Source organism: Arabidopsis lyrata, assembly GCF_000004255.2.
Source record: "Arabidopsis lyrata subsp. lyrata unplaced genomic scaffold ARALYscaffold_6, whole genome shotgun sequence".
NCBI lineage: Eukaryota > Viridiplantae > Streptophyta > Magnoliopsida > Brassicales > Brassicaceae > Arabidopsis > Arabidopsis lyrata.
Genome location: NW_003302550.1, coordinates 24,317,636 through 24,334,955, shown reverse-complemented (window position 1 = coordinate 24,334,955; position 17,320 = coordinate 24,317,636). Strand labels below are relative to the sequence as shown.

Sequence of the window (17,320 nt, the reverse complement as noted above, 5' to 3'; positions counted from 1 at the left end):
TGAGGAATGGCACACGAAAGAAGTGAAAGCCATATCGAAAACACACATAATATGCAAATATATACATGATGACTCTGACTCAGCAGTCATCAAATCAGGAACTATATGATAAGTACTTTAGTATTCCCTTTGTTCCTAAAAAATTGATGTTCTAGAGTTTTCACATATATTAAAAAGTAATCATTGTTTAATTATTTGTCAATTATTTTTTTATACTAAATATTTTTAATAACTTTGAATCAATAATATTAAAAAACAGTTAATCATTACGTCTTGAAGTTTACGATATATTAATTTTAATCAATAAAAAATAAAACAAAAACTTAAAAAATTAAATTTTGTATAACAAAGTAAAACTCTAGAACACTAAATATGTAGGAACAAGGGAGTATATATAAATCTCGCATCGTTAAACGACAACGGGTCTCTACCAAGTGCTCGCTATAAAGCATGGTTTTTTCTTCTTTGTTTTAAAGTTTCTTAATAAAATCATAACTTTGTTTAAAGTGATCATACATTAAGATCATCATTTTATTTTTCACTATTTTCACTTTCCTCAACTCCATCAAACAATATTGCCTACGAGGCTACGACCTTTGAGATGTCCAAACTCAAATATTCCAAAAAATTTATTTACGTAATTAGTATAAACTTTTTTGAATCTCCATTAAATTTTCAAAGGCACGCCAGTTTTTTTTTCAGAGACGTTTCCCGCGTTTTCGTCATTAATTCCTCATTCCACCATAACCATTTATGTGCTAAGGTTTTTGTTGCTTTCAGTTTTGTCATGTTGTTTTTTTTGACTAGAATGATGTCATGATAACTAATGGCTACTGAGATATTGTAACACCCACAACTACACTTTGGAATGTGTAATCATGACGAGCTTCTTTTCCACGTCATTCTTATTAAATAAATTCACAAATCATGAATATTTTATTTTGCTGCAATATTTTGTTTGTAATCTTTAATTTTTGTACCACCTGTTAAGTTTTGTAATCATAAATATTCAAATCAAGATTCACGTTAAGTTTTAAATTCTACATTTGTTGCATGAAATTGACGGCGAGAGTCCGTGACTAGAAAAAAAAAACATTTTCGTGACGATATATATATATATATATATATATATATATATATATATATATATATATATTCCTATCACATACTACCAATATATAATGAAAAGGTAATAACATCATTGATGAAAAACAAAAAAAAAAAAGAATTTATATAGTAGCTGCAGCCATAATTACGGATTTTTTTTTTTTCTTTGATAACCGAGTGTCCTGGCCCCACCGAGGTGGTCCAGACTAGAGATCGAACCCTTACGGCATGGACGCATACCCGAAGATGGGTCATGGCCAGGTAACGGTCTTCGATGTCGGGCGCCAGAGCAAGTCCGCATGTAAATTCCCTGATGGCCACTAGTATGTAGCAAGGGGGAATCAAACCCGGGCGTATTGGGATTACCCCCTCAACCACGAAATCCGTCCTACCACTAGCCCACCTTGTAGTGGTTCATAATTACGGAATTAGTGTGAGCTTTATCCAAAAAAGGGTTAAATTAGTAATACATAAAATTAGTGAAAAAGACGATAATATATGGTGTAATAAAATATGTTTGAAATTGTCTCGTGGTTACTTAATTCGTGGGGTGCGTTGGCTAAATTTATATTTATGGCTTCGCACTTTTAATTGCATGGCGAACCCCACGAGAGTTTCTTATCTTTTAGCAAGAAAGCATGCATAAACACATGTCAGAATCACCTAGCATCCGAATCCGATTTCGACCGCTTAATAATTCATGCATAACAAATATATTTAAAAGTAATTAAAGTCGAAAACCATTATATATACTCTTTTTTAATATATAAAGGAATACGTAAAAAGTAGTTATGGTTATACATTGATACTCTTTATTGACCAAACGACTCCGTCACTGATCACTGATCAATGACATCAAAATTATTGAATTTACGACATCAAATATCATGTTTTGTTTATATAGTCTTTCTACAAAGTATCTAAAATTGAGTATATATTAAGATATTTTTTATATATTTTTTGATAAGGTTGAAGTACTATTTAAAAAAATATATATATACAGTAAAAGACGTATTTATTGACGTAACAACGTTCCGAAGAGGTATACTCCAAATTTGCCCACAAACAGATCAACGACCAATATTTTTTTTGTCACTCAAACTCCATATATTAATTCACATATATAAACTCTTTTTTAGAGAGAGCCAATCGGAAAATCGTCGAACTTATATGAGAAAAACAGAACGTGCGAACTCTTGCACATTTTACAAAATGATCAGCGGAGGTATTTTCACTACGAGAGATATACTTAATATCAAAAGTATAGAAAACAATTCTATGTAATACACAAAATTCCTCAATTCTGTAGAAAAAGTAGGTCATTCGTCGGGGTTAGAAGTCATCGCTAAAAAATCCGAACAATTCGTCAGAAAGAAGATACTAGTCAACGGGATTGCTACTAAACACTTCAATGACTACAAGAGAGTATCCAATTCGGCATGAAGGGGGGAAAGGCTTCTTCTTGATCCCTAAGAGTCCTAACTGTACCACTCTTCCTCCAAGCAAAACAGTCCAACCATGACCGCTTCTAGAATCCGCCCCATGCCATGACCCATCAATGTAGCAAACCGGCCTATCCGATGAAATTGGCGCTACTTGCAAAGCAGCACTCCTCACTGGCTGGGGATCTTCCCGCTGGTTTGCTTGCCTCCATGCCTCTTCTTCTTGAATTACAGTGTTTAGAGTTTTCTGAGGTGGTTCGCTCAAAATGTCGAAAACCTTTCGATTTCGCGCCTTCCAAATATACCACATAATCTATGGAAATACTCTTAGAATATAGAATATAAAATATAGAATTTTAGAAAGAGCTTGTCATGATGGTAAATAATAGTATTATTTTATTTTTGTCAAAAAAAAATTATTTAAGATAAATAATGATTATTGGTTTTTTTCTTTATTGTGGCAGGAAATTAAAATCAATTGAACTGTTTTGAATACAAATTCTTAGAACAAAACAAAAACAAAGACAAAAACAAAATTATATAATTTAGAAGAATAGCTGTATAAGAATGTTTTTTTTTGTTAAATGGTTTACCCGTATAAAAATATTTAAGATTAAAAATGTAAAACAAGAAAAACAAACACCCTGGTAAAAAGAATAAATACATTTAAATTGAGTGCAACTTTATGAAATGATTTTGTCAAATATATTCATCGTAATTCACTTTACTGATTGATCACGCTTAAACACTACAAATTTCATCTGTGATAGATAATGTTTTCAAAGTAGTTTCGAGACGTCCCTAAAGTCCGGTTCACCAACTATATATATATTTTGGTATATTGCTCACTTTGTTTTTTTTTTTTGTTAATTTCTTTTGCTAACTTTTGATAATATTGTAAAATAGTTATTTGGTCTTTTTTAAAATGGAAAGAACAGGCAAGTTGATATATTAATACAATTCCAACTCAAGTTAGTGGACTAGAAAGTATTTGCAAATGGACAAGATCGAAAACATATATTTCATGAAAAGAGAATGGATCAGTATTCTATGAACGAAATGCGTCAAAAAGCTTGGTCATATTGGAGTTTTTGGTCGTTCATCTTGAAAGAGACAAGGCTCGGAACAAAAAACATATGACGTAACTATGATATATCAAATATATTTTTTTTGTAAGAAAGAAATGGATTTACATTTAATTAACTGAAAAGCTATAGATAAGGTAGATTTTGCATGATTGAACCAATGCTTTGTCTCGAAATAAGATAGTCAATCGTTGGGTTAATGGATGAGACACCAAGTGTTACTTGCATATAAGTATATGATATACTTATAAATGATAAAATCAGGGGCATTGCCATTTCGATATATTCAATGTCATATTTTCTGTTGGGTGTAATTTTAACCATCAAAATTATACTATAGAAATTATATCATAAATATGTTAGAATTATGTAAATAGGAAAAATAATTGTTAATATTCTAGAAGACTCTAGGATATATCGACACGTGCCGCGATCGGTGAGAATCATGACAATATGGGCCGTATTCCACAGAAATCGGGACAATACGGGCCATAACCGAATCGTGTGAATAACTTTATCCTCTCGAGAATCACAGATCCTATAAAGAGAATATTTGATGTGATCTTAGGGTTTGATTGGTTCTCCCGCTAGCACCCTCCTAGCGGTTGCTAGCGGTCGGTTGCGGTTGTTAGCGGTTGGTACCAATCATAGAAACCGCTCTATACCGCTCGAAATCGCTGAATTTCAAAAGCTTCTTCCCGCAAGCGTTTGCGGTTGCGGGCGGTAGCGGTTGGATTTAAAAAAAATAAAAAAAATAAATAAACGTTTACTTATAATTATTATAAAATATATTAATCATATATGTATCTTTCATCTTTGTATCACGTTCTCATCATAAACCTTAATCAATATTCTAAAACCTTATTTTCTCAATGTCTTCTACCCAAACTGATGAAAATCAAGAACCAAACGTAAGTATCATATATCATTTTATTCATTCATCACCTCATGTGTAACTCTTTGAATATTTTTCTTGGCATCATTTTTTGCTTTTCATTATGTATTGCTTTGCTTTTTGATTGAATATATGTTTCGATTTATTTTCTCGAATAGAAAAGCACTTGCTTTTTGTTGAATTCAACGTTATTTACAGTTTGTCCCATTACTTGATGCAATTTTCGGTGTTAACCCAGTATAAAATACTATCTTATTACAAAATTTCTTTATTTTGAATAACTATTAGTACTTTATTTATGGTTTTAATTATTAAGCATGTTCAATTTTTCTAATAATATATTGGTATTTTTTTTTTGTAATACTTTTTTTTTGGTTATTTTTTTATTTAACTACTACCGCACCCGTTGGTTTACCAGTCATAAAATTCCCGCAAACGCATCCATTTTCAAACGCTAAACCAGTCGTTCAAAACGCTTGGTAACGCTTGAAACCGCAACCGCCCGCTTCCACAAACTCCCGCAACTGCAACCGCAACCGCTGCGTTTAAACCAGTCAGACCCTTAATGAGGAAATATCGAAGACGACTTTATCACGTGAAAGGGCGGTTGCTCAAATCCAAATCCCACGAGGATTAGGATTGGGAAGACTTCTCTATAAAAGGAGAGCCCCATTCGACGAAAGACGACACAAAATCGAGAGCAAACACAAGAGACTGCGAAAAACGGCAAGACACATGACTCAACTCTAAAACATGACTAGAGTTTATAGATTGATTCGTTGTGCCTTGATTCTTGTACTTTGCAATCGATACTTTGATTAATAAGGAGATTCTATTCGACTATTTTTCTTGTTTTCCGTAAACTCTCACGAATCGATTATTTTTGCCAAAACATTTTCTACTTCCAAAATATTTTTTTAAGAAACTAGTTAATACGGTGGCTAATATTTGGTAAAGTTCCAATGCAAAAGGATTATGCATCCACTCAGTGGCCTTTATGTCTTCCAAAGAGAGAAATAAATCTTGGTTTCAGATATTTTGAGTAAAAGAGACATTCTAGCTAAATAAATAGTAATTCATATCTTTCAAATTAATCAAAATTTTAAGTTTTTCACATATATAAAAATTAAATTAAAATTTCATTATAAAATGCATCTACATCAATTATGTGAATAAAATTTTCTTATAATTCTAATTCAATAGTAATCATTTTTTTATTGAAGTTTACAGGTCATCATCATTAACTAATAAAAATACATAGAAAATTTTTCATTCTAAAACTTGGATTAATTAGGAACAGTCGAAATATAACAATAACATGTGAATCAATATTCCGACAATCTGATTCTCTGTTTTATTACTATATATAAAGTCTGTAAAATGACGTTATTTTCAAAACAACATATCCATCTCTTTAAGGCCAAATAACCATGTCAACTATCCGAACCGATCCTACGGATGGAGATGTATCTTAGTATGTGCTTCGCTAAAAGCCTGGTTAGTGAAGCATGTAACGCGTAATTGCTTTCGGTTATCAAACTTGTTTTATAGACTCTTCTACTTGTTTTGGAATTTAAGTTTGATATATTCATAGTTTGATACATCTGACAAATATCACCCTAGATCCTAATCCTAAAGCTGAATTAACATTTTCGAGAAGGTTGTTATTGTTGCCACTTCACTAAATCAAACACTTTTTGGGGTCAAAATCATGGAATGAGATCTAAAGAATGAAGATAAATGATACATCTCACATAGAATATCAACCACATCATTTTTATCTGTCTTCTAATACTGGGTTTTAGAAAAATTTGGTATTTACCCCATCCGTTTCATATTAAATGTAGTTTTAAACTTAAATTTTATTTTAAAATAAATGTCATTTTATATTTTTAATGTAAATATTTGGTACAATTTTCAGTTTTATCATTACTATTTTAATGTATAGACCCGTGAAAAAAATTGTATAATATATCAATTATGGATAAAACAGAAAAGTAATTATTTTTTAATATGTGTAAAAAAAAAATTTAACAACACCTATAAATTTGTCCAAAAAAAAAAAAAACAACACCTATAATAAAACAGAGGGAATACTATCTTTTCTTTAGATAAATTTCTGGAGAATATGATTATCTTTTCTAGCAAATTCTAAACAAATGATTATCTTTTCTAGCAAATTCTAAACAAATATTTAATAACTAATTACTTTTATTATTGGTTATTCAAGATACTGATTATATACCTGACGTATCACAGTATCAGACTAGCAGACAGTAAGCCACCTTAATTAGTTACACTTACATACCAATTAGTAAAAAAAAAAAAAAAAAAAAAATTTGTTACATACCAAATGTTAGAGCAACTCCAATAGTTGGGCTCACATTAGGAGTCCAAACCATATTTATAATTGTAAATAATGCAAAATTTGAAATTTAGACACTTAGTTAGTTTTTTATTTTTTTCACACTCCAATAGTAGATCCAAAATTGAAGATCCAAAAATTTAAATTTTTGAAAAAATTTCTAAAAATCTTTTACAAATCTTGAGACATAAACTATATTTATCATATTACAAAACTTGATACACAACTTCATCCTTGTCCTTTGGTACAAAAGAAAGAAGAACTCGTTTCCATTCATGAAGTTGGTCTCAAAGCATCACCACCACTTCTAGCTACTGTGCTGAAGCCTACCGTTTCATTGACAGAGTCTAATATCATTTTTTGAAGCTTTTTACGTTTCAGAAATGTGATTGACCTACCTTGTCCCAAGGAAGAAGAATTACCTTGCTTCATTGGTAATAACATCAAGCATTGATCAAATTTCATGCGGATAGATCATCTCATGCTATTTCTCCAATTAACCTCAACAAAACAGAGCAAACTTGATCAAATTCATGCGGATAGACACAAAGAAATAAAGAAAGACGAAAGAGAGATAAGTGGAAAACCGGAGTCGGTGAAAAATCTTGAACGGTAGAAACCAAACTCTCCGATTTGAACCGGAGTCGTGGAAAATGAGGACAACAGCAGAACGACCACTCAGACAACACCATTTGAGACTCATTTCGGTTCTCAAATCGACGGATTTGGGTTCCGATTTCGCCATCAGCGATAGATGAACAAGAGATAGGAAGAGTCGGGGAAAACGGCTAAAGAGAGAAAACACATGCCTAATTTTTTTTTTTTTTTACACATATTTTCTACCAACCAAAAAGTGACACGTATGCGAGTCTAAATCTGGTGGAAATATCCAAAGTTGTAACCGGATCTATATCTTTTATTTAGTTTTGATTTATGTTTTAGATCTCTTATCTTTTATACACCTATATAGATCCACCGATAATAGTGCTCATATTAGACCCGTTTTTTGTTTAAGCTAAGGCGATATTTTTCTCTATCCACGATGATTTGAAAGTTCTTTCTTTGTCTTTATATTTTATGTATAGATTAAATTAATAGAAAATGGATCACGTCTTTCAAATTGGTAATTATTTTACTATAGATACGACTTGAGGTGAAAAACAAGAGGGCATTCAAAAACAAGCTTTTACAAAACATCCTTTTAATTCTTTTTTTTGTTTTAATCAAAGATGGTATGCTTTTATTCTCTTCCTCGTCATTATCCACCAATCCTCTAAGAGGGAAAAAAAAAACTGCTTCTAGAGTCTTTTTTTTTTTGATAAAAGGCTGCTTCTAGAGTTTTGTTTAACTTTTTTCTTTTTTTAGAAGTAACTTTTTATAGTGCAAGTTTATCTTGTAACCTTGTACTCGGATGATTTTACCATCGCCAACCAAATTCGAATACGTACGTAAACAATATATCCATTGATTTCTCCGTTTTCTAACCAATTACTTGCTTTATTTTGATTTGGGTGTCAAAGGCATAGGACAATCTTTATTTCTTATTCGGCATATAGGCAGCTGAAAGCCAGTGTTGATTTTAAAAATCACACAATGAATTTGTTTAAAGAGGAAAACAATTCAATTAACTCTCTTTTAAATTCTGATCAAAGATTCAATGGAAAGATGAACTTTATTGCTTAGAGACAAAGTTAGGGTTTTTGCTCAAAAACAATTAGAGTTTTTTGCGTAAAGTTCCGGATCCTTTGAATAGGGGACAAACCCCCTATTTATACATGATTAAGGGCGGTTTAAAGATATGTTAATCTTCTAAATCTTCGAGGCCTTATCTTCTGATTTCCCTTTCTTTTCGGGATTATCCTTTTCTTCCTAGGAAAATCTCCTTTTTCTTGAACGAAGAAGTCGGCTTATGCGATTTCCTCCTTCAGCCCATCAACAGGCTTAACCGAGATTCTCTGATTTAATCTCAATATTAATTCATAATTCGTCCGGTTTAAATCGGTATTGTCGAAGGTACTAATTCCTGCACCAACAGCCAGCAAAAAAAAATGAAATCTTAGTTCAGTGAAAAATTGAGTTGATCGCCTCTAGCAGTCGAACTACTATATCCGTGTGCACACAAAAATCTAGCAACAAAAATTTTCTCCATCATCTTATTTCAGATAATCAATCGATCGAATTTAATAAACTACAACACATACGATTACAATAAATTACTAGATGTTAACCCGCGGTACACCGCGGGCCTAAATATTATTTAATTTTTCTTAATAGTAATTTAAATATTTTATTTGACATATTTGAATTTTTTTGTTAAAGAAAAATTTTTATTTTTATTTTAAGACTTTTGTTTTACATATATTCTACTGTGTTTTGATTTAAATGAATATATATATATATATGTATATCTATCTATATATATATATATATATTGTAAGATTAGTATATTTGAAGTTCATTTTTGAAAATATAGAGATAGAGAAAATTATATAGTTCATTACGCACTGATATATAAGGTTCCCTCATCTAGATTTTAACCCGTGGTATACCGCGGGTCGATTTTTTTAACTAAAAAGTTTAAATTTTAAGTTATAGTTGTTTTGTTAATATTGTTTGTTTTGATTAGTGTTTAAAATTGTATAATTGTATTTTGATTATTAATTTTAGGATTTTACTCGTGGTATACCGTCCCGTATTTATATCGAACCAAACCCGTTCCATAATACAACTCCGTCCCGTGAAATCAAACATCACTTTGTTATTTTTCTTTTTAATAATATTTTTATTTAAAAAACATATTAATAAATTGGGAACATTATATAGATATTTTCTAATTGTATAATTAATGTTAAAAACTTTTAATTGTGTTTGGTTATATGGATACATGATATAAACAATGACATTCTTTGTAAATAGTTTAGAAAACGAAGACTATTTTCTAAAATATACTTCAAATATGTAAATATAGATGTTCTAACACAAGATAATATATATTGCATATTGTCAAAAACACATACCGTTATCAACTTAAAACATAAAATAATCTAATATAATTTTTTGGTTTTTAAAACATATTATAGAATTCTAACTATACATATAAATTTTTAATAATAATATTATACCACATCTAATTATAATTTTTAAATAATTCAAAAAAAAAAAAAAACGTATTGAAGTTGGAATTGGTTTTTGATTTGTATTTACAATAGAAATGGGGAAAGTGGGAAGTGGCCCATGTAAATCACAAAGCGTAGCCCAACAAAAACCAAAACGATACGTTTGGCAATTGTCATGTCCCTTGTTATTTCGATACTGAAATTGAATCCCGATTCCGAGAGAGAGAGAGAGATAGCGGAAGACGATGCTTTGACGGTGGCGTAGAGTGCGTTGGAGGCGATTAGAGAGAAAGGTCTCGGCGGTTTCATGAGGATGATCCGAGAAGAAGGCTTCTTGTTAGTTCTCTGTCTCTCTTTTTTGATTCTCTCGTCCTCTTTCCTGCTTAATTTCTTCTCAAATATACTCTCGATTTCATACGTTAGATCCCAAAAAATTCTAGGAATTTGCATAAGTTTTTGGTGTTTGTCGATGTTTCTTTGTAATGAATGGTTATCATTCTTCGGATTTTTTCACTAAATGTTAAATTTGTATAGGGCTCGAGTCTGGTCAACATCAATTTTAAACGGTGATAGTGATTCTTAAAATTGGCATAATATTTCTGGTTACTTATAATTTTTAAATCTTATTGTTTTTATTAATCTCTAGTATAATCTGTATTAGTAATTTTGATTTTTCATGGATGCTGGATTACGTATAATCTTGATATTGAAATAGACTAATACTAGATTTTAACCCGCGGTGTACCGCGGGGCTATATTTTCTTAAAAATCAAAATGTAATTTGTTTGATAGATTATTTTGATTGTTAATTTTAGGATTTCACCCGTGGTATACGATCTTTTATAAATATCAACCCAAACCCGTCCCATCATATTACCCGTCCCGTGAAATTAAACATTATTTAGTTATTTTTCTTTTTAATAATACTTTTATTTAAAAGCTATATAATTCAAGTCAATTTAGAAATTTCTTTTAAATGGTTCCCATAAGATATATATACATATATATTAAATTTGTATAGAGTTGAAATAATATTAATATTACAAATTTTTTATATAATTTAAATATTATAAATATTTTTAAAAATATGTAATATATATTTTTTTGTTATTGAATAAGAGGATATTATGTGTAAGAAATGTAGAAAATAAGAGTTTAATATTTTTATTATGGAGTCGCAAAAAAAATCTTTTATTTCTATACATGTTATTCGTTTATTAATAATAAAAGAAAACAAATCCTTTAAATTAGATATTAACTAAAATAAACGCACAATAATTACTTATTAAGTAACAACCAATAAATTTCACCAAAAAATAGGTAACAACCAATAAATTCTAAACGCAGTAATTAAAGAATGAGATATTAAAAAAAAAATATCAAATAAGATATAAGAATCTTAAAATAATTGAACATCTAAATAATTTAATTGTTAGTGTCGATTTTAATGCCTTCATTAATGTGGATTTTTTTTTTTTACAGAGAAATATTTTCTAAAGATTATCACATTAATGACTCAGAAAATTAAGGAAGATATGAATTTATGATTCTCGAAATCGTATTGGTAATATCTTTAATTAATATTTTTCAAATTTAAATAATTAATGCCAATGGCATTCATCCGTAAATAAGGTCCAACTCCAGGATTTATTTGCTAAAAGTCATTCAAAAATGTATATATAGATATTGATTCTGTAATCCTATTTCGATTTCAAATACTAATTGCTAATGTTCTAGCATACAAAGTTAACACTTTTCTTTACCGTCTCTCATGTTATTCACTAATCATCGTTTAATTTTGAGAAGTGTGATCGTCATTGGTTTCAGAATTAAACTTCTCACAATTCATGAAATAATCATGTTTTTTTTTAGATTCAATAATCATCTCTCTTATAGAAGTTGTAGCTACTTTACAGAAATGTTGTAACATATATATTCATGTGTCTTTATTTTACAAAAGTTAAACAATCTAATTGATTTATCAACTAATCATTTAATATCAGATTATCTATAGAAGATAAAATGATTCAAGCTTTATACAACAATAATCTTATTCTTTCTTTGAGCGGCTGTTTAGGTAAAGCTCACTATTTTCTATCATTTCTGTCTATTTTTCTGCTCTTCCTTAACTCTCCTCTTATCTTCTCTTGAATGCCTTCACTTAGCCACTTGATGTTGCATTCTTCTTTCCCCAGCTCGAGCCCCAGACTTGAGCCCTTCTTCCACTGGTTCTAGCCTTCTTCTTCATGAATACCAAAGGAACCCTCAGCTTATCAGTCTCGTGACCAACACAAAGATAAGAAATTGTTTTCTTTATAACATGTACCTTAAAAGATTCTTAATCTATGTAACTAACGTTTGTTTTGCTTCATAGGTGAAGCTTAATTTTTTATTATGAAAGTGGAAGTAAATGATTAGTGAAGAGTCGTGTCATCTGTCCTCACAAGCAATAGAGACAAAGGTTAGTAACAAAATTTCATTTCCAAGAGTTGTAGTTATATAGTTTTGAGTGTTGCTTAATGAAATAACTCAGATTTAGTGTTTTTTTTTCGTCTCCTGACATGTGGTTTGGATATACAAAAGTATAGTGTAAATCATTACCTTTACTAATGAATCTGATAATCCATAGAAAAATAGTGTTACCACATCTCCTAAAGGTTAGTTGTGATGGAATTCTAAACTTTGATTTGGTATTGTTTTCAACATTGCCTTGAGAATGAGTAACCTACAGGGAGAAAATGGAACATGTTTTACTACGATATGTACTTGTGTAAAACATAATTGAAAAAAAGAAAGTAACAATGGTAAAGTGAACGTACCTTTAGAGAATAAGCTGTGTTAAATCTCTCTTAATTCATGTGTTTGCTGGGTTTTTTAGATCGTTGCTTTTGTGTATGATGATGTTATGAGACGTGAAGCATAAGAGTATTTATAGACTCATAAGTTAGGTAAAAAAAATTCCTTGATCGGAAAGCATAAAATATTCGATACCTTAGCTAATTGGAATAAAATCTCAGCTATAGTTTTGTATTTAGGAATATGCTGTGAATATGTATTTTGTGTCATAAATATGTTTCTAAAAAATTGAATTCTTGCAGATTTTGAGAGAAAATATCTCAGATAAGGTATGTAGGAGTAATTAGTTTGGATGACATCTAACAGTTGGGATTTTTTAAAGAAAGCGTATTGAACTTAGGCAGGATTTTAGGCAACGATTAGTTCATCGCAATATCTTTTCTGAAGATATTTTTGGCAACGATTTTTGTAATATCTTGGATTTAATGTCGTTTTTATTACAACATTCCTAAAATTACTTATCCAAGATCCGAATAGAATTAAACCCGGATAAAACCCGGATCCAAATGAATTAATGCAAAAAAATCCTGTAAAAATGTATATGTAGATTTCTCGGATAATTCTAAGACGAAACCTCTCTTCAACAACACACATGTCCACAACAGATGGTTCTGTTTGCACTATATGCTCCAAACTAAGGAAAAAAAAGAAGAAGTGAAATGGCCATTTTTATGGGCTTTATGGACAAAAAATATCTACGTACTCCTGTATTTCCACTATAAGGGCTTACAATTATATATATTGGACTAAAACGCTTGTCGATATAATATGGGCCTTAGCGAAAATATTTGGGCCAATCTAAACGTTGCCCTCTAACTACGAAGATTTATAATTCGGCTAATTCCATGTACTAGCGACAATGATTTTATGTATGAATTAACATTTCTCTATTGATCTAGAAATGTTTGTCCAGCCCCGTATCTATATATACATTTTTGGATGACTTTTAGCAAATAAATCCTGGAGTTGGAATGTATTTACGGATGAATGCCATTGGCATTAATTATTTAAATTTGAAAAATATTACCAACACGATTTCGAGAATCATAAATTCATATCTTCCTTAATTTTCTGAGTCATTAATGTGATAATCTTTAGGAAATATTTCTCTGTAAAAAAAAAAATCCACATTAATGAAGGCATTAAAATCGACACTAACAATTAAATTATTTAGATATTCAATTATTTTAAGATTCTTATATCTTATTTGATATTTTTTTTTAATATCTCATTCTTTAATTACTGCGTTTAGAATTTATTGGTTGTTACCTATTTTTTGGTGAAATTTATTGGTTGTTACTTAATAAGTAATTATGGTGCGTTTATTTTAGTTAATATCTAATTTAAAGGATTTGTTTTCTTTTATTATTAATAAACGAATAACATGTATAGAAATAAAAGATTTTTCTTGCGACTCCATAATAAAAATATTAAACTCTTATTTTCTACATTTCTTACACATAATATCCTCTTATTCAATAACAAAAAATATATATTGCATATTTTTAAAAATATTTATAATATTTAAATTATATAAAAAGTTTGTAATATTAATATTATTTCAACTCTATACAAATTTAATATATATGTATATATATCTTATGGGAACCATTTAAAAGAAATTTTTAAATTGACTTGAATTATATAGCTTTTAAATAAAAGTATTATTAAAAAGAAAAATAACTAAATGATGTTTAATTTCACGGGACGGGTAATATGATGGGACGAGTTTGGGTTGATATTTATAAAAGATAGTATACCACGGATGAAATCCTAAAATTAACAATCAAAATAATCTATCAAACAAATTACATTTTGATTTTTTTAAGAAAATATAGCCCCACGGTGTACCGCGGGTTAAAATCTAGTTAGTATTATTTAGAACTTAATAGTTTATCACTTTTGCATTTTTTTTTTTCATAACAAATTCATTTTAATATACCCGAATTCTGAACTCTCTGCAAGTGTTAATACTTAATACACATACTAACAATTTCACTCAACTATTGTATACCAATATATCATACAAATCTAATATTTATCCACGAACAGAAATGTAAAAAAAGAAAGAAAAAAAAAACTCTTATTATCAACTATTTGGTGGCTATTTTAAATATAAAAAAAAAGAACAAAAAATGAAAATACTATTAGGTGGTTAAATCAGTTTTTGTGTATTTTATAATTGTATCGTAAATATTAGTTCAAAACATGAAAAAGTGTCAAATTGATGCTTCTACAATTTTGGGAGTTACTCACCCAAAATGTCAAATTGATGGGTGTTGGTGCAAGAATTAGTACCTCCGACAATACTAGCTTAAACCGGACGAATTACGAATATATCTGAGAATTCAGTTAAACCAGAGAATCTCGGTTAGGCCTGTCAATGGGCCCGGCGAATGAGGTCGCATGGCGAACTCGACCCGAAGACGGGAGATCGCCTAAACCGACTTCTCGTTCAAGAAAAAGAAAGATTTTCCTTAAGAGAAAAGGAGAATCGCGAGAAGAAAAGAAAAGCTGAAGATAAGGTCTCGAAGATTTAGAAGTTTAACTTATCTTTAAACTGCCTGAATCATTTATAAATAGGGGGATTTGTCCCCTATTCAAAGTATCGGCAACTTTACGCAAAAACTTTAATTGTTCTTGAGCAAAACCCTAACTTTTTCTCTAAGCAATAAAATTCATCTTTCTTTTGAGTCTTTGATCAGAAATAGCAAGAGGGTTAATTGAATTTGTTTTCTACCTTTAAACAAATTCATTACGTGATTTTCGGAATCAACAATGGATCTTGGATGGTAACTGATCTTTTCAGTGTACACAGGTAGGTAGTTATGGATGGACAAACACCTATTTTCATGGGACTAAAGATTTCCATCAGGGACTATCTCTTTTTCAAGCAGAATTCGAATCCTTTCTCTGGCCAATGGAGTGCCTCATCGCAGAGTCGAAGACAAATTTTGGTTTTGCTTTAGACTGCTCAAAACTAATTTCTATTTTAGAAAACCCATTTGAATGGTCTACGTTTGCAGTAGAAATACAATTTTTTAAGCTTTTGAAAAAAAATTTCCATTTTTTTATATTCAGTTTATTGCATGTTGTAATAATATTCGTGCTGACTATTTAGCTAAGAGAAGAAGAGCACAAGGTTCTTTATTCTTTTACGTAAATACACTGGCTGGATTTATTTTTTTTGAGAAAAATCTATGTCCAATAACTTATATAAAACAATATTTTTTTGCCGAAAAAAAATGAAGATAGTGGTTTTTTTTTTTTAACACGAAAAGATAGTGGCTATGTGGCTAAAAGTCTATTCCCTTGGTACTAACACTTTCCTGAGGCTACGAAGGCCTATCATATGAAAAAAGAGATAAGATTCTTCAATTTCATATTTTTCGAGTCTGTGATTTCCATTGGATTTGTTGATGGAATGGATAAGATCTTTCTATATATATATATATATATATAATCAATTTCTCGTATGGAGATCTAAATTGGATCCTTTTCTTGTCTTCTTTATGCTATATATATTTTTGATGATTCATTCGTGTACGCGGATAAATATGGATATTTCGATTTATACGAAGTTGTTGGTACTCGATTCGAAGAATATACGTACGTCGGTTCTCAGTTTGTCTCTCGGTGGGAGTATTTACAATAAATTTGCGGTGGTAACATATTTACATCGATTTAATTTCAAAGATGAAAAAAAAGATATATTTTAAAGAAAGGTGCTAACTATTGAAATTGTTCTATATCTGTTTTAAATCTAAAGCCAAACCGACCAGTTACAAAAAAAAAAAAAACAAGAATATTATAAGATCATAACCTAAATAAAATAAAATAACAAACATCTTAAAAATCCAAAGTGAAAAATGAGACACATTGAGTTTAGTGTAATAACATGTGGATTACTACAACTCGGATGTGCATGGAAAAGATATATTGACTCTATTAGGCTGCTGAGAGACTCTATTAGGCTTATTTTGTCGCTACTACGGGGAATCAAATAGTTTATTGGAAAGTGATTTTGTTCAAAAGCATCTTAAATCCAACTTTTATATGTATATAGCCAGCGCTATACAAGAATTTTAAATATTACAATTTAAGGAATTGTAAGTTGATTGATAAAGGAGATGGTTAAAGTTTCTTTTAGCAGAAGAAGGCAGATACTAAAATTTTAAAAAAGTAAAAAGATACTAGATTGAGAACATCTATTTGTTACTGTTATTTGGCATCATCTTATGATTAATAACTATTAAAACGGTATAACTTTTATCCCAACGATATGAGAAATCAACCATTTTGTATTTATTATCATATAATGTTTGTACGAAAGATAATTTTGGATAGGTCTGTAAACGGAACTGATTTCAGCTTTTTAAAAATATCTATATATGTATTAGTATCCGTATTATCCGCCAATTTAGTATTTGTATCCGCATCCCTAAATTCCGGAT

General features: G+C 29.9%; 2 long non-coding RNA genes across 4 annotated transcripts; one reads left to right on the top strand and one right to left on the bottom strand.

Moving 5' to 3' along the window:
- Nucleotides 1-10,051: 10,051 nt before the first annotated feature.
- On the top strand, nt 10,052-13,303 carry LOC110227074. 3 transcript variants are annotated; one of them, XR_002330878.1, is made up of 4 exons: nt 10,052-10,346; nt 12,014-12,087; nt 12,206-12,471; nt 13,109-13,303. It is a non-coding gene; the product is annotated as an uncharacterized LOC110227074 (long non-coding RNA). The 3 variants fall into 3 exon arrangements; XR_002330879.1 differs by lacking the exon at nt 12,014-12,087 and having other exon boundaries at nt 10,055-10,346; XR_002330877.1 differs by lacking the exon at nt 10,052-10,346 and having other exon boundaries at nt 11,740-12,087.
- LOC110227073 lies at nt 11,910-13,101 on the bottom strand. Its single transcript, XR_002330876.1, has 2 exons — nt 12,830-13,101; nt 11,910-12,735 (listed from the first exon to the last, which is right to left on the bottom strand). It is a non-coding gene; the product is annotated as an uncharacterized LOC110227073 (long non-coding RNA).
- Nucleotides 13,304-17,320: the final 4,017 nt, after the last annotated feature.